Source organism: Pinus tabuliformis, chromosome 2_1 (genome assembly GCF_031772625.1).
Source record: "Pinus tabuliformis cultivar Carrire ecotype Pingquan chromosome 2_1, CPIR1, whole genome shotgun sequence".
NCBI classification, from domain to species: Eukaryota; Viridiplantae; Streptophyta; class Pinopsida; order Pinales; family Pinaceae; genus Pinus; species Pinus tabuliformis.
Genome location: NC_142299.1, coordinates 393,004,141 through 393,023,354, shown reverse-complemented (window position 1 = coordinate 393,023,354; position 19,214 = coordinate 393,004,141). Strand labels below are relative to the sequence as shown.

General features: G+C 40.6%; 1 pseudogene; it reads left to right on the top strand.

Moving 5' to 3' along the window:
• The first annotated feature begins 356 nt into the window (after positions 1–356).
• On the top strand, positions 357–1,354 carry LOC149200514 (uncharacterized; annotated as a pseudogene).
• Positions 1,355–19,214: the final 17,860 nt, after the last annotated feature.

The following is a 19,214-nucleotide window of genomic DNA, read 5'->3' as shown; positions in this document are numbered from 1 at the left end:
TTTTAGGGCGCTGTGAAACTGCTAAAAGGATTTAGGCGCATCAAACTAATGTGAGCGGTTTTGAAATTTTGGCATTAGAATTTTCAGTGATAACAGTGGCTCCACTTGGGATTAGCATGTGTAAGGTCTTACATGTCGGTCTTGACACGTGCAGGCTCTGTTGGCATCAAAGGGGCTACAGCTTATGAGGTTTCTGGTAACCAGCAGAACATGTTGCAAGATTATGTGCGGAAGCAGGGGATGCAGTTCGATTAAACAAAGGTGTGATAGAATTAGTAACAGATCATGTAGTTTGCCGAGAAGGAGAGCCGATATCACCCTAAGCATCTCGCATACTACATTTAATGTGTGTTCAAATGGCTACATTCCACCTCAACCTTGTATGCCGGTGGAGTCCTGATGAGTTTGAGATTTACAGAGATCATGGTGTGGCAAATCCTTCAGATGGTTCGTAGTGCATGCATTAAGCATCAAATTCTTTTACAAGTTTTTTGGTTCACGGTATTATTTTAATGTAATACCTCAAGTTCCTTACCATGTTATCATGAACCAACCTGAGGAGATGTTTACTGTGAGCAACAGTTCTCTGTCAGAATTTGGTGTTCTGGGTTTTGAATTGGGTTATTCAATGGAAAATCCCAATTCATTGGTCCTGTGAGAAGTTCAGTTTGGTGATTTTGCAAATGGCGCCCAAGTCATTTTTGATCAGTTCATAAGCAGTGGGGAATCAAAATGGCTTCGCCAATCTGGACTTGTTGTTTTGCTTCCTCATGGATATGATGGCCAGGGTCCAGAGCATTCTAATGCAAGATTAGAGCGACTTCTCCAGATGAGTGATGACAATCCTTTTGTGATTCCTGAGATGGATCCTACATTACGCACCCAGATTCAGCAGTGTAACTGGCAAATTGTAAATGTGACAACTCCTGCCAACTATTTTCATGTTTTTCGTCGCCAGATAAATCGGGATTTCTGTAAACCTTTGATTGTCATGTCTCCAAAGAATCTTCTTCGGCACAAGGACTGCAAATCAAATCTGTCTGAATTTGATGACATGCAAGGTCATCCCAGATTTGACAAGCAGGGAACCCGATTTAAACGTCTCATTAAGGATCAAAATGATCACTCTGACCTAGAGGAGGGCATCAAGCGTCTGATACTTTGTTATGGAAAGATCTATTATGAGCTGGATGAGGAAAGACAGAGACTTCAAAGGAAAGATGTCGCTATTTGTCGGGTTGAGCAACTATGCCCATTCCCATATGATCTGGTCCAACGGGAGTTGAAGCGATATCCAAATGCGGAGATTGTTTGGTGCCAGGAAGAGCCTATGAACATTTTGGCACAATCGTAAAATTCTGGGGCAAGTAAACCCACAAAATCAAGGAGATAGCATCCGGGCAGTTGGCGGTGTTGCTGCCATTCTTGCACTTGCGCATCCAACAAAATAAAAGACTCATTCTCCGCATCTTTTATGTTGGTGTTGTGAGTGAAATGAACAAGCAGAAGGTTACTGCCGCTGCCCATCAAGCTGTAAATTCTTTAATACAGTTGATGAAGAACCCATCTACACCTCAACGGTTCTGGCTATCTCTATTGAATGATTCTGTGGAGTTGCTTATGTGGCCAGATCATGCTTTAATCAATGTTGCTGAAACTAACCTGTTGTTAAACAAGTTGCAAGAACTGTCTCTAGCAAAGGTCCGAGGTGATTTGGAGGTTTCTCATAATGACGAGTCTCCTCAAGCTGTCCAGCATGTGAGGCTGGCACTTGCTACAAACCTTGGCTGTGCTATATTGCAAGAGTTTCCCCTGAGGAGAAAAATGCTGGATCAAGGTCGACTCAAGTGTTATCTGGTGCCTTGAGGGAAGAAGAATTATTTGATACAATGGTGTTGCTCTATCATTTGGGTCTGGCTCCAAATTTTAAGCAGGTATGAAGTTAGTAATGGGTTGCAATCTTTCTTTTACCTAAGGTTGAGGAGATGCAATGGGAACTCTGTCGGCTTTTGATAAACTTCAGTCCCTCATCCAGCCCATCACAATCAACAGGTTCAGTGTTCACGTCATTTTTACAGAGTCTTGTTCGGAAGAACAGAGGAGCAGATCGTAACATGCCTCCACCTGGTCTTTCAAATAACTCAGTTCTTGTTTCTGCATACATAATACTACTGCGTTTCTTGTCTGAAGGTTTTGGTATGGATGATACATGTGAATTGATGAAGGGACCAAGACAAAAAATAGATACTGGGTGCGGTTTTTAGTCATCTTCTTAAAACTCATCCTATTGCCAGTGAAGATTTTGAAGAAATCACATGGAATAAAGGTGACATGGATGTTGAAGAGAGTAATGTCACACATTCTACAAGGCAAAAACCCTGTTGCTGTTTAGGTGCGGCTGCATCTCTTTCGAGCAGTGGGAAGAATCTTATGAAATTTGTAAACAGGTGTTCCAACAGTCATGGCAATGCTATTCCAGAAAGGCCAACAAATGTTAGCACAGAATGTACTTCAAGTAGCTATAGTAATGAAGTCATTGGCCAACCTTGATGGAATTGAGAAGGTTGCTCCCTTCCTGAAACCAATAATAGAGGTGAAAATTATCAAGTCATTTCTTCAAGGATTTCTACCAAGATACTAAAGACTATTGGAGTTTCAATACCAACTTTTTCATCACTTATGTCATGGTTGATGGATGGGCTTGCATTGCTGGTGAAATTCTCCGATTGAAGCCATTAATCATTTTTATCTGAAGAACATGTTTTTGATGAAGACTGTGTTTTTGAAATTACACAGCAGTTTCGTAGCGCGCTACGAAACTGCTGTAGGTGATGGTTTTAACGCAGACAAACAGTTTGGTAATATGGGCAGGAATTTTCAAAAGGAAACACCTAAAGGATATGTAAGAAACCAAATGAAGCTATCAAAGCCGTTCAGATCAAGACAGGTGTACCTTTAAAAAGGTGGAATATTTTAACTCAAGTTTAAAATTTCTGTTATAAAGCCACTTTATCACCGTTCATGGGGTATTAAATGAATTGCATACAAGGAATTTTGGCCTGCACACTTGTCCATCGATGAGGCCTCCAACACATCAGGAGCATGGTAGTGTTCTATATTTTTGGGATATTAAAGGGCTAGAAGACATGCTGCTGTATATTCGAACAAGTTGTGGAAAACTGGAACTGAAAAGCAATGGATATCTCCTAACACCATTGAAACAGTTAAAGGGGTCAGCATCCAAGGTCAACATGGAGCATTGATTACCCATCTCAGCCATCTCAACCAAACTGAAAGAAGACCAGATTTCAAAGAACGAGGAGGAATCGTTATACATGGAAGATAGAGTTAGAGTCATAGTCAAATTAGAACTCTTTAAAACTCCAGTTAAGCACTTTATTGTATTTAATAGTTAGTTGAATAGCAGATAGGTGTCATCAAAAGCAGTTATCGAATTCCCCTCATGCTGGAGGAGGAATCTCGAATTAGGTAGAATAAGAATTCTATATATAGCTAAGACAGTGATGTAATGAGGGTTGGATATTTTACAAAACAGAGGACTGTTTTGGCTTATGTAAAAAGAGAGTTCAGTAATATAAATTACTGTTTTACTTCTCAGGATTCATAAGGGATTTTCTTGTTCAGAATGTGTGATGGTATATTTTCTTTAGTGTTCTTTTATAGTTGTACAAATGCATAATCACTCAGAATTCATTGATCATGCTCTGACTTCATGTATGTCTTTGTAAACTGTGGTTTTATATAAGTGGTATTCTGAACATCCAAATGCTAAATGCCCTGACTTCTATGTAAGGCATCATCATTGTTTGCTGTAGTATGTTTGACTCCATAGGCCCAATGGAAACTTATGTAATGTCTGTCCAGCCTTCATATTTGTTAATGTTATTTCAAGAGAGTTAGCCATCTTATTTATAGTCAAAATCAATAACCCTTTGAGAGAGCCCTCTCAGGCTAAGGAGGCTAAGCCTTAGTCAAAAGATTGGTCTGAAATAGTTACTTGAAGTCTTCCTGGTCAGCAGCCTTCCAGGGCCTGATTTTGAGATAACACTTGGGAGGCCATGGTTGGCCATAGTCGATGCTTATATCAGCTGCAAAGCTAGGAATATGACCATCAAGAACGGGCATGTGTCCAAGTAGTTAGTCCTATACCCTCCTAGTCAACCTTCTCTAGAGCATGCTTTACCTTTATGGTTGGAGGAGGAGGAAGAATATGAGGTTTATTCCACCCAACTTTATGATTTAGAGGCAACGATGGGAGGAGGACAACAAGATGAGGATGACTTGATTGAACACTTGCTCCAAAGTCCAACTCCTGGTTCATTACCATTAGAAGAAGAAGTTAGGGAAACCCAAACTAATCATCCAATTGACTTATGCTTGGCCGATTCCAACCCACTCCATGTCAAAACCATAGAATTCGGCCCAGAGAAAACCTTGAAAATTAATCCATCCCTTTCTGCTCTCGAAGAGGAAAAGCTATGCAACATGTTAAAAGAAAACCTAGAAGCCTTCGCTTGGAGTTACAAGGAAATGAAGGGAGTATAGCCCTGAGTGTGTACTCACCACATATACATCAAAGAAGGTTGTAAGCTGGCTTGACAACCAAAAAGGAGGATGAATCTAGCTCTTAAAGATATAGTCAAAGAAGAACTGCAAAAACTGTTAGATGCAGGATTCATTTACCCTATCTTCGACAGTGAGTGGGTCTCCCCTTTAGTGTTAGTTCCCAAGAAAAATGGTAAGTGGAGGATTTGTGTCGATTATAGGGAGTTGAACAAAGCCACAAAGAAGGATCATTTTCCCCTACCCTTCATTGACCAAGTGCTAGATGACCTGGTAGGGAAAAAGTTTTTTTCTTTCCTAGATGGATTCAATGGGTACAACCAAATCCAAATCTACCTAGAATACTAGGATAAGACCACATTCACCTATCCTTGGGGTACTTTTTCCTATAGGGTACTTCCTTTTGGCCTATGCAATTCTCTTGCCACTTTTGAGAGAGCAGTCTTGAGTATTTTCGTCGAATTAGTACATGATGTGGTGGAAATTTATATGGATGATTTTACACCTTATGGTTGTGATTTTCAAGAATCCCTGACTAATCTAGGAAAAGTACTGCACAAATGAATTGAAATGAACTTGTCTCTGAGTCTTGAAAAATGTGAATTCTTAATGACTAAAGAGACTGTGCTAGGTCATTCAATATCTCAGCAAGGACTGCAGGTGGACCCGAACAAAATAGTAATAATCCAAAGGGTCCCACCTCCACAAAAGTAGAGAGACGTTAGGAGTTTCTTAGGGTTAGTTGGATTCTACTGAAGGTTCATAAAGGACTTCAGCAAGTTGGCCTCTCCTTTATTTTGGTTGTTGGCCAAAGATTCTGAGTTAATATAGTTAAAAAGCTGTCAAGAGGCCTTAGACATTCTAAAGGGTAAGTTAACCACTGCACCGGTTCTTTGAGGCCCAAACTGGGCCCTCCCCTTTCATTTTCATGCTGATGCCTCACACAAAGCCATAGTGTTATAGACATTTTTGGGTACTGAAACCCCAAGCATGAAATTTCCATAAACCAAGGGCTCCTAAGTCCCTAAAAGTGTTGTTCTAACCCCTAAAGGAACAAGGTCAACTGATTACAACTTCTCCCAGAAGTTCTCCATGAAAAACTGCTCAAAACTGGTCAAAACAGGATCATTTCAGCTGCTCCATAGGCAAGTTGCGTTGCATCTCACCTAAGTACACTCTGTGGGTGTGTTGCATTTCAAAAATCCCTTCTATGGGGTGTGATGGGCGAGAAGTGACAAATGGCAGTGTCAATCCGCGAGGTGGAGAGGCATGGAATCTTCCAGAAACTTCTCCTGTGACACTTGCCTCTCTGAATTCGACCAAGGATGAGTAAGAGATCATCAATCTCCAAGTGGAAGCAAGAACTATCAGAGGGAAGACACTAATCAAGTCACAAGCTGACTCATCTCCCTTACAGATATCTATATATGGATCCCTCATCCCAAAGATCCAGAGGCTGGAATTTTGCATCTTGTAAGGAATTGTTGTTGGTTTCTTGAGACAACATCATAGTGTTGGGTGATCTAAGCTTTGTATGAGGTGAAGAAGGGCTTACTCACTGAGAGGATGATGCTGGGTCAGAACAACTGGTTGTAACTCCCTTGGCTCTTTCTTGATTATCAATAAAAGCTATTCAAGTTTTCCTCCATACTCATGTGTCATTTATGTTTTATGCATTTGTATAGTCAATTTACATCTGATCCTAGATTTTTTATGATTATAGATCCATGTTCTTGTATAGTGTTATGCTACTGTGATCCTACATGTACTCTGTGAAGCTGAGCGTACAAGGGAGCAAGTAGCGAAAGACTATCAAGAGAGAGAGGAATCGAAACCAGAGATTCTGGGTTCGATCCCCAGTGGAGTCGCCATTTTGTTACAGGGAAAAGTGTCTACACAGAACTGTTTATCCCACTAAGGTGTGGTAGCTACCTTAGAAACAAACAAAGTAAAGCTACTTTCGTTTTTCCTTTATGAAATATAGACGAGAGAAGAACAAAGAAGACCAACCTCTGTCTTGCGCTTATCTCCTAGTTCGATTCCTTTCTCTCTTGATAGTCTTTTGCTACTTGCTCCCTTGTATGCCCAGCTTCACAGAGTACCTGTAGGATCACAGTAGCATAACACTATACAAGAACATGGATCTATAATCATAAACAATCTAGGATCAGATGTAAATTGACCATACAAATGCATAAAACAAAAATGACACAAAAGTATGGAGGAAAACTTGAATAGCTTTTATTGATAATCAAGAAAGAGCCAAGGGAGTTACAATCAGTTGTTCTGACCCAGCATCATCCTCTCAGAAAGTAAGCCCTTCTTCACCTCATACAAATCTTAGATCACCCAACACTATGATGTTGTCTCAAGAAACCAACAACAATTCCTTACAAGATGCAAAATTCCAACCTCTGGATCTCTGGGATGAGGGATCCATATATAGATATCTGTAAGGGAGATGAGTCAGCTTGTGATTTGATTAGTGTCTTCCCTCTGATAGTTCTTGCTTCCACTTCGATATTGGTGATCTCTTACTCATCCTTGGTTGAATTCAGAGAGGCAAGTGTCACAGGAGAAGTTTCTGGAAGATTCCATGCCTCTCCACCTCGCGGATTGACACTGCCATTTGTCACTTCTCGCCCATCGCACCCCATAGAAGGTATTTTTGAAATGCAACGCACCCACAGAGTGTACTTAGGTGAGATGCAATGCACTTTGCCTATGGAGCAGCTGAAATGATCCTGTTTTGACCAGTTTTGAGCAGTTTTTCATGGAGAACTTTTAGGAGAAGCTGTAATTAGTTGACCTTGTTCCTTTAGGGGTTAGAACAACACTTTTAGGGACTTAGGAGCCCTTGGTTTATGGACATTTCATGCTTGGGGTTGCAGTGCCCAAAAATGTCTATAACAGTTTCCCCCTAAAGCATGAGGTCGTTAATCTTTTGATGTCGGGTGAAATGCTTTATTATGAGGATCCGAAGTTCTTTCAAGCTGGGAGGAGACCTGTAATAAGATACAATACAATACATTATCTTCATAATATTTTCATGATCTAGCTGAGGCGGGCATTCCCATGCTCAGCTTTATAAATTCATTTTCATGTACATAGGATAGAGAATCGTCTGAGTGTAGACTGATGATTCTAGCAGAGCCATCATCACTTTGATTGGATGATTATCTGTGCAACAATGATGTACATTTGATGTCTTTATTTCCCTAAATATATGTCGCAGCCCGGATGGATGAAACTAGATCCGGCGTCTTCAATCTCGTTCAATCTTCACTCGAAGTACAAGTCTATCCATGTGAGAGATATTCTGGAGTCGAACATGGAAAGACATCGCCTGATTACCAGCCAATGATGTAAGCTGTTAACAGGCGCGAGAGGAATCACCGATAATGATAATGACCCTCAAGGTACTACAGTACAATTCACGTGGTGTGAATAAAGGACTTGGCGTCGAACACCATGCAAAATCTTTCGGTCGAAGGCCATTGATGTAAACCTGTCGCCAGAAGTGAGAAACTTGCCATTGAGGCATGCAAGCTTCAAAGTACTGAACGGGGTGTTCCTAGATCGACTTCTTGGATAATGAGCTGATGTTGACAAGAAGCGATCTGTCACAGGAGGGCCTTAATGAATCCCACATCAATGACACGGAACGGAGAAAATGATTTTAATGGAGGTGAAAACGATCTGATGACATAAGGTTCATGGTGGCGGTCATGAAAGAATGGAGTGTAAATGTATTGTAGCGGGTGAGACACAGGTGAATTCTCTGAATGACTTCTCTTGAACATATCGGTGACACTGACGTGATGGATTGGTAGCATTAACCCCAAATGTGGATGGTGTGATGGGACCATGGTGATGTGATCGGTGAATGAAACAACCCAACCCGACTTGGATGCGGAGTGAAAGTGTCATGTTCAAGAGCGACTTGCTACCAACAAAATTTCTTCAAGTTTTCTTCCCAATTTTTCCCCAGTCACTGTTGACCAGTACCTCTTTATTTTTGTCAAGCTTGAGGAGGATAACATATGCTTGTTCTATAATTTTCCCTTCAGGCAAACCCATCGCTATGTTTTAATGAGCCTAGCGATAGTGAAACTCGTTCTTGTCTGCTATGGACAAGTTTGTCGCTATTAAGTTTTAACGAGTTTAACGACAAAGATAACTCGGTCCTTTTCAATTTTAGAGAGTCTGAAAAGGGACGTAAAGGAAACTCCAAAATTCCTTTTTCATCATCTAATCCCTTAAGTCCGAAAAAGTATAAAACAATACAGAAGGGATGAATTTTCGATACTTTTAACTTGCCAAACAAAACAAGCGCTCGATCTTTTTGTGTAATAATCCCTTAGGTCCAAAAAGATTAAAATCTAAAGGAGGGATAGCAATTTTGGTCTCTTTAACGAGTTGGAGAGGCCAATGGCTCGGCAATCTTTTCATATTTTACGAGTCAATTGAAAAGAGCTTAAAGGAGACTCGTCTTTTGAGGAACGAGTGATAAAATTGGGCAGCAGTTGACTCCAGGTAAGGTTTGGAATTTTCCAATCACGGCAGTGTTACAAGGATAGCTAGTGGGATCACTCTTCGCAGCTGTTCCTCAAAAGGGGTAAATTAAATGGAGGTGAATGATCGGCCAATATAGAGTGGAGGTGATGATGAGAACATGACCAAGGCTTTAAAGGCTGAAGTACTACATTCACGATGGTTATTTACCGGAAAATAGTTCATTTTTTAATGATCTTAAATGCGGGGAGAAACATTTGCTCATGAATTATGTTTATTTTTTAACGAGCTTGAACTATGTGCTAAAACTGCTCGATTAATCCAATCGTATAATAAGAATGTCTCATCTAAGATGCCATTTTTCAGAAGCTTAAACCTCGCTCCTGATCCTTTCTTTATGCAAGTTAGGAAACGACCAATCCAAAAAACAGATAAATGATCGCTCTTCGCTTGCACGCCAAAAGGTTTGCATGCCCCCAGGTATAAAATAAAGCCTCAATGTCACCTTTCATTCTACCGACAAAACATTTGTTTTATCAGGAAAGGTCTACCTCTTTCAGGTTACCAGGCTTTACGACGACGGAATACGTCTCTAGCCTAGACTTCTAGATGTTGTGTGCTAGGTTCCAAAGCGTTGTTAGATTCATTAAATTTATTTTATAGTTGATCTTGCTTAAGAAATTTGTCTTTCAGGTTCACCACGAGATGTAGATGTACAATTCATAAATGCAATCTAAGATGATAAACAATCTTTTATCTTCTTTGTGCAATGCAAATCCTAGCTACTAAGGAAAGAGAGACAGTATTCTTTCACAAAGAGAAAAGAGCACACACTAAATGCACTATCCTAAATCAAACCAATCAAACAGTCTAAATGCAAATGCACATGCATGTATTTGTTTTCGGCTTTCTTAGTATGTGAATGGTAAAAAGAAAGCTAATGCGCAAATCTGAATTACTTTTCAAGCGACAATTACTAACAAGTTTCTTTTCAAAATAAAAAATGGAGACAATCACAACACTTTACGATTTGGAAATGAATACTTGCTTTCGACACTAGAAAAACTACAAATTCAGACCAAATACAATAGCAACAGGGTAATCGACTATCAAGAGAAACCAAACTCTCTCATATGACTGAAAATGACACTTGTGACACTTTCAAATCAAGGGACGATAGTACAATTACGTTACTTTTTGCAAAGGAGAACTGAAAATGACTCAACAAATACACAAAAAAATTTACAGTTCTTTTGCACAATGGAGGTGGAATATCGGCAAGGAAAGTGGTTTCAAACAGAGAAATACTGATTACAAACAGCAAAACTCATGAATAGAACTGAAAAGAATGAATACAGAAACCAAAACTGAGGAACAATGCCTAGTCTGATCAGCGCACCTGTAACACAGGGACCTTGAAATGCAGCACACCTACTACACTCGGGAAGTGCGCTGAATTTCAGATTCACAGAACAGAGCCTGCGCTGGGCCAGAGACTAGACTTTTCTTGGGTTCTGGGTCACAGTTTGCTGTTCAGTTCAGGGGTTTTTGCCGAGCAAATGGTAATCAGTAAATCAACAATCAGGGGTAGATCTAAGGAGGTTCCAAGAGCTACCACGAGGGCAATTAGAGAGTTTGTAAATCAGTTGTTTAATTCATAAACAAATCCCAGAGATTGACTGAAGTGGCATTTATCTACTTTGCATTTGCATAGCAAATGCAGTTCGAAAGCTACCTGGCTCGACTTTAGGCTCCGTCTGTAAGTTTATAAAATAAACAACAAAGACGATAAACAAACAACCTAGTCACTCCCCAGCGGAGTCGCCATTTTGTTACAGGGAAAAGTGTCTACACAGAACTGCTTATCCCACTAAGGTGTGGTAGCTACCTTAGAAACAAACAAAGTAAAGCTACTTTCGTTTTTCCTTTATGAAATATAGATGAGAGAAGAACAAAGAAGACCAACCTAGTTCAATTCCTCTCTCTCTCTTGATAGTCTTTCGCTACTTGCTCCCTTGTACGCCCAGCTTCACAGAGTACCTGTAGGATCACAATAGCATAACACTATACAAGAACATGGATCTATAATCATAAAAAATCTAGGATCAGATGTAAATTGACCATACAAATGCATAAAACATAAATGACACAAGAGTATGGAGGAAAACTTGAATAGCTTTTATTGATAATCAAGAAAGAGCCAAGGGAGTTACAACCAGTTGTTCTGACCCAGCATCATCCTCTCAGCAAGTAAGCCCTTCTTCACCTCATACAAAGCTTAGATCACCCAACACTATGATGTTGTCTCAAGAAACCAACAACAATTCCTTACAAGATGCAAAATTCCAACCTCTGGATCTCTGGGATGAGGGATCCATATATAGATATCTATAAGGGAGATGAGTCAACTTGTGACTTGATTAGTGTCTTCCCTCTGATAGTTCTTTCTTCCACTTGGAGATTGATGATCTCTTACTCATCCTTGGTTGAATTCAGAGAGGCAAGTGTCACAGGAGAAGTTTCTGGAAGATTCCATGCCTCTCCATCTCGCGGATTGACACTGCCATTTGTCACTTCTCGCCCATCGCACCCCATAGAAGGGATTTTTGAAATGCAACGCACCCACAGAGTGTACTTAGGTGAGATGCAATGCACTTTGCCTATGGAGCAGCTGAAATGATCTTGTTTTGACCAGTTTTGAGCAGTTTTTCATGGAGAACTTCTCGGAGAATCTGTAATCAGTTGACCTTGTTCCTTTAGGGGTTAGAATAACACTTTTAGGGACTTAGGAGCCCTTGGTTTATGGACATTTCATGCTTGGGGTTGCAGTACCCAAAAATGTCTATAACACATAGGAGTAGCCTTAGTTCAGACAGAGGAAAAACTGCCTTATGCCATCTATTTTATCAGTAAGAACTTGTCAAAGGTTGAGCTAAATTATACAGTGACCGAAAAGGAACTCCTGGCTGTTGTGCATTCATTAAACAAATTCAGGCATTACATTACAGGCTATCAAACATTTGTGCATACTGACCATGCTGCAATCAAATATTTAATGAATAAACCATATGTGAATGCTCGAATTATAAGATGGTTTCTTTTATTACAATAGTTTGATCTAACCATTGTTGATAAGCTTGGTAAGGAAAATGTTGTTGTAGACTTTTTATCTAGGGTGAATCTACCTGTAGGTGAAGAAGGAATGGTGGATGACCAGTTACCAGATGAGCACTTGTTTGCTATTTCATTTCTCTCTCCATGGTTTGTTGATATAGAAAAATATTTGGTATCATCATAGTTCCCACCAAACTTTCCCTCCAAAGAAAAGATCAAGATAGTCAGGAAAAGAACCCCCTTCACCTAGATTGGGTGCAATCTTTTCAAACTTGGCCTAGATCAAATCTTGAGAAGGTGTGTAAGGGAAGAGGAAGTTTTTGACATCCTTCTAAGCTGTCATGATGGGCCTTGTGGAGGTCACTTTGTATCAAAGAGGACAACATTCAAAGTGTTACAAGTAGGTTATTATTGGCCCACTCTTCATTAGGATGTGAAAAAGTACACTAGTCAGTGTGATTGATGTTAGAAGATGGGAAAGCCTACTATAAGAGATGAAATGCCCCTATAGCCTCAAGTGAATTTCGAGCCATTTGACAAGTGGGGCATGGAATTCATTGGGCCTATCAACCCTCCTTCAAAGCAAAAACAATACATTATTGTGTGCACTGATTATTTGACTAAGTGGGAAAAAACCAAGGCAATTAAGGCAGCAACAAAAGAGAAGGTGGCTGAGTTCCTAAGGGAGAATGTATTCTACAAATTTGGGTACCCTAGAGAGCTAGTCACAGACCAAGGTAGTCAGTTTACCTCCAACATGATTGAAGAACTGCTCAACAATCACAAAATCAAGCATAGGACCTCCACTTCCTATCATCCACAAGCTAATGGGCAAGTGGAGGTGACCAATAGGGCACTGGAGGGCATCTTAACCAAGGTAGTGAGCAGCAGCAGGAAGGATTGGGTAGAGAGACTAGTAGAGGTCACTTGGGGCTATAATACAACATGGAAGACCACCACTGGATTTACACCCTATGAGCTGGTCTATGGGAAAAAGGCCTTGTTGTCCATTGAGTTTGAATATAACACATTGAAGATGGTAGCCTAACTAGATTTGGATCTTAGTCATGCACAAAAAGAGAGATTGTTCCAATTGAATGGCTTGGATGAATTCAGAATGCAACCCCTCCTACATACAAAGATAGTTCAGCTTCAGAGGAATATCTGGCATGATAAACATATTAAGGAGAAGCAATTTCAGGAGGTCGATTGGGAATTGTTATATGATTTTAGGTATAAAGACTTTAAGGGCAAGCTAAGGAAAATAGGACTCAGACCTTATGTTGTGGAAAGATGCCATGATAATGGGACAGTGAAAATCAAAACTATAGATGAAGAATCCATTTCGTTGAATGGGCACCGATTGAAAATGTACAAGAGACCTTTATCAAAACAAGAGTTCATTGACAATATCAATAAAAAAGTGATGATGGTGGAGCAAGTTCTAGCTCCTCCCTCATCACGTCATTGAGAAAGAAAAAAAAGAAAAAAAATAAGGACTCAAGTGAAAACCTCCATGAGGCGCCTAAGTTCCATCTTTGGGTTGAAAACCTCGTGAGGTGGCCCAATGATGAAAAAAAAGAGAAAAAGAATAAGAAGATCCCTGTGTGAAAACCTCCCTTGAGGTGCCTAGGGCAAACAACTAGGGTGAAAACCTCTCTGAGGTAGCCTAATTGTTTTTCCGAAAAAAAAAGAGAGAAAAAGATATAATTGTTATTTACAGGTGGGCGAGAAAGACAGTCAAGGAGAAAAAACAGGATCCAAAGGGAACCCTGCCTTACACATATTGATCTCCTCCACTCCTCACCATGCATCCCTCCATAATTTCTATCGTTTTTCCACTCCATTGCTTTGATTTATGTGAAGACTGTGTTTTCTAAAGGACCCCTTGTATTCCTATAGGATCCCCTAAAAACCTATAGGATGATCCTGTAGGAATTATAGTGGCCTGGAAAACCTACAGGAAGCAATCCGAGGGCACATGGTAGGTTTGTTGGGTGCCCAAAATTCATCCTAGGCATTATCTAACACCTCACCTCATCCACCATCCTCATCCCCACACTCACCATTCAAAACAAAAAAGATAATTTTCAACAGTTTCTGCCAGTCATAGTAAAAAAAGAAAAAAGAAAAAAATCTGAGAGGAGTAAGAGCATTCCCTGAGTGTCCTTTTCTCTACACACACTCCTACTCCCTCTGTCTATTCATTGCACCATCTTCATAGCCCCAACTAGCAACATGATTAAAGAATTCTAAGGGAGAAGTAGCTACAAGACATCCTGTAGCAGCCTATCCCACAAAATTCCAATCACCAGCTACAAGTCTTCACTAGGATGATCCAGGAGCTCCACAGTAGTAGAAGCATAAGATTTTTAGTCACAGATACTTGCAAAAACCAAGAAACCATTAACAGACAGCAAGAGGAGGAAGAAGAATGACATGCAGCAAATAAAACACGCAACACCTCTGATCTTCGACAACTACAACATGGCATCGAAACCACATGTAAGTATGCCTTTCGCTCACTCATATGCATCATTTAATCAAAATTTGTAAGGGTTATGAGATAGTTGGTTTATAAGTGAAAAGGTGGCTAGTTAACTTGGTCACCTTCTTTCAGTTAGCACATGCAAACTGGGTATCCTCTCACACGTCGCTGTAGTCAACTCAAAGAAAGAGGAGGAGTAGGAGAAGAAGTGGTTAAACTACAAATCTACAAGGAGGGAGAAGATTACGAGGAGTGGGAAATGATGAGGTGGTAGTGGGGACCAATGGTCCAAAAATGGCAATGTACGTCTGCTTCCAGCACACCACCTCACCCCGAAACACCATAAAGGGAAACAAAACATCCTTCACATGCATTCATGCATTCCACCTCCTCGAAAATCCCTCACTCAAGTCATTGTCATAACTCTGTCCACCCACTGGAAGCAAGGATCCATCGTTCTACACAGAAATTCCTACAAGAGCATGCATAAGGATTCCTACAGGATATAGTCTACAGGATACATATAGTCAGTCTACAGGATAGGCAGAGAAGATTTCAAGAGGGATATCACGGGAATTATCCACTACCACCATTCTAAAGTGGTAGGCTCTAAAATTCCATTCCCATTTACAAACAAATGAACCAAAAATACTCTAAAATCCAGTGAATTTAGCAATCGTGAGAGGTGAATTCCATACACAGTCAACTTTGTTTTGCTCCTGCATTTAAAAAAATTTGTGTCAACCCTCTCATTTTTTTCCTCAAGCTTCACAAGCAAGATGTCAAGAGGGTTTAATAAGAGAGAGCTCACAAACATTGTGAGGATACAACAACATCCCCAGGTTCTTGAAATCTTTACAAGACATAGCTAAATGAGGTTTTTCGAAAAATTCATAGGGTATGATGATGAAGTGGCTCAAGAATTTTCTCATTCCCCCACTCCACACAACAAAATCCATGCCACTGTTTTAGTTAGAGGTCTCACTATATATCTCACCCCAGAGCTCATTAGTAGGGTCACCACACTTCCCCTAGGAATTCCATGTAGAAAAGAAGACAAAGGAGAGAGTCAGGTGGCAAAAAGGAAATTCTTTTTAGAAGGTGAAGAACCCATGGAGGACAAAAATGGAGTAAGGAGGGACAGTCTGCCATACCCATGGAGTGAGGTAGGCCACCAACTCATCAAATACATCTCATGTGAGGGTAGATATAGTGTTGTTTATGGATATCATTTCAAGATTCTTAAGGAATTAAGATTTGGGGTAGAAACACCAGTTCACCAAAGACTCAACATACCCTATTTCTTGATGCAATCACTCATAGACTCCAACAACAAAGTGAAGGAAGGGAATTACAAAAAATTGGATCACCATGGGTTGATTAGGATGGTCATTGAAGATACCCTCCAAAACCTTAGAATCCCTATAACATGGTCAGTCTTTAGAGACTTGCCAGTAGAGGATGACATCAAAACCCTCACTTATGATGTTAGTCCTTCTGTCAGTGAGGAGGAGGCAAAACAGGAAGAGGAAGATATAGAGCTCAATAAGGATGAGATGGACGAAGAAGAAGCTAACACAGAGGAACATGATGAAGAAGAAGAAGAAGAGGGAGAAGAGAAGAAGGATGATGGTGAAACAAAGGAGGAAACAAAGGAAGAAACTAATAGAGATGATGAAGATCCACAAGAGGAAGAAGACAGAAAAAGCAGATAGGAAGAAGGTATGGAAGTAGAGGGGAAAGAACAGAAGGAGGAGTCACCTAGGGTGTCCCTAGAGGCCACTGAGAGAGAGGTAGTAGCTGCCCTCACTACTCTCAGCACCCCAGTCAAGCAAAAAGGAAAAAGGAGGCAAACCCCACTATATTTCAGAACAAGAAAGAGCACAAGAATCAAACAAGGGAAGCCACAAATATAAACAATAATTCCTATTGAGATTGAAGATTCCCCTACTCAAAGAGACAAAATGTGTCCCCCCAAGTCACCAATAACACATGTAAGGAGGCCTAACACTAAATAAACTTCCTTAAAGGGTAAGGCAATCCTACAGGTGTTGGGGTCCAGGTATGAACAATCTATTTTCCCTTTTCCTACATTAATTTATCAATCTGGGTGCGTATCCTTTTCAAGGCAACACACAAAATATATGCAGGGGCAAGGTTACCATCCGTCACCGACCAAGGGTTCGTGATTAATACTCAAAACATTGCTGTAAAACTGAAATTAACTGCAGTACTTAAGAAAAACAATTACAAGAAATAGCAACCTGCAACAGCAACCATGAAATGATAAACGACAAACAACATGAAACTACACAACACCTGATCAGAAGAGCGGGTGCAACTCTCTAATCAGGGCTTTGTTAATCACAATGGAGAATGGAGTAGCAAAAGAAGTGATATTTTATTAACTGGAAGAGAACTGTTACAATATCGAAGGGGAGTCCCCCTTTTACAGGAATAACCTATCTTTTATACAAAGTGAAGGAGAACAACATCCTTCCTAAAAACCAGGTAACTGTATATCAAAAAATATACATCGGTTCAAAATGGCACCAACATCGGATGAACAAGATCAGAGAATGGTCCAAGAATGGTTCAGGGACATCTGCGACTCCAACTACACGACTTCCTTATGGCTGGTTATTTTTGTGAATTGCGTATCTGCTGTGGGACGTTGAAAGATCGGTACCTGTTCTCCGAGAGCTACAGTCAAACATGTGTTTTAGTGCTATGAATAGGCAAAACCTCGTGACTTTACTTCATTAATAAAATATTCCAATAGACAGAAAAGGGGTAATTACCTTGCGGATTTAGCATAGTAAATACAGATGAATAAGTGCAAAAAGGACAAAAAGAGGGATGGAAATGCAATAGAAAGATAGCCTGATTTGGTGCCCAACATCTCCCCCCAACTAGCCTTCTGCATGTCCTCATGCAATTCGCTGCCTCCACAGGTCTAGGTTATGCAGACTGTTGGCTTCCTGGAGCTGAGCGAGATCATACTCTTCGGCCATCTCTGTCCCTAGAACCTTAAAACCTTCTGAGAGGAGGATTTCCTTCCACCAATCACCCGAAACATTATATGTTGGGGTGTAATCTTCCACTGGCAACCAGATGATGGGGAACTGGAACCGGATCCCCATCCACCGGACCTCACATGTTCGGACGCACGCCACATACCTAGGCACTCTGGTGAGTGCTAGTGCAAAATTTGGTGCTTCAAATGGTTCCCTATTCTAGATAGCAGTAGGTGACATCATCCATCTTTTCTGACATCAATCAAGGGCTTCATCTTGAAATGTGACTAATTGTTTGACACAAAGATCAAGGCACCATTTTTGTGTCCTTAGCATTCTTTCCTTGTTTCCCTCAATTCCCAAAAAGGTGTTGTGTTTAGTGAACATGGTTATTGACCTTTCATGTTCTCCTCTTACTATAAATGGATTTGTAACCTAATTGGACTCAAATGTATTAAAAGCCTTCTGCCAAATGATTTGATCAAAAGTGTAAGAGGTGAGAGCCCTTAAATGAATGTCTCCCACATATGGGACCTGGTTGAATTCTCTGTCCAAGCGTAGTAGATATCCATGCATGTGAAACTCCCACATCAAATGTTGAGTTGGCACATCATGGTTCCTCAATATGTGGAGGAACTGTACACCATCCTCTATTTCATAACTGATTTCGTTCTTGATGCTATCCATGCAGAATAAAAGAAAATGTTCATGCAAGAATAAAGAATAACAAGAAGCAGGGGAACGACATGCCATCACCTCTTGTGCTAAGTTAAACATCTGCTCCTTATCAACTTTCAACTCTGCCACTTGCCTTTCCAGCTGCTCCATCTTGAGTCGTTGCTTCGCATGCCTCAAATTCATGACATCTATACACTCCACATATTCGAAAATGGTTTTGCAGGCTCGTTCCTAAGTTCTTTTGACCTTGCTTTGATACTGAGCTATAGTGGATTTCCACGTTTGCACTTCGGTTGTTAGGGCATATTCACGGTCTTCAAACAGTTGCTCGACCGGGTCTATTTGAGTGGCAGCAGAAGTTGTGGCTATCTGGTCCATCTGAGTCCCTGCTTCCACTATTGTGGCCTTGGAATTTTTGGCCTGTCTCTTGTATTTCTTCACCTGCTTCTGCAATTTGTGTACCTACTTCCTCAACTTCCTAACCTCTGTCTTAAGCCGCATTGTTTCTCTAAATTTCATCTGGTAATTTTGTTTGACAGGTAGTCTTCATTGTTCACACAACTCCACCCATTCTTGCTTAACAAAAACCTCTTCAGTTTCTGCAACTGGTTCAGCTGGAGGTAAATCTCCTGGGACAGCTTCTGCTACACCGACTGTCAGATTTCCTTCCACTACCCATTCTTCCTCGATTATTTCTTGTTTTACGGCCTTCTCGTCTGGCCTTACCACTGGCTCATTCATCGAGACCGCTTTGCTTGGTCCCTCCTCTTCACCAACAACTGCTTCCTTTTGTTGTGTGATCACCACAACCGGTGGTG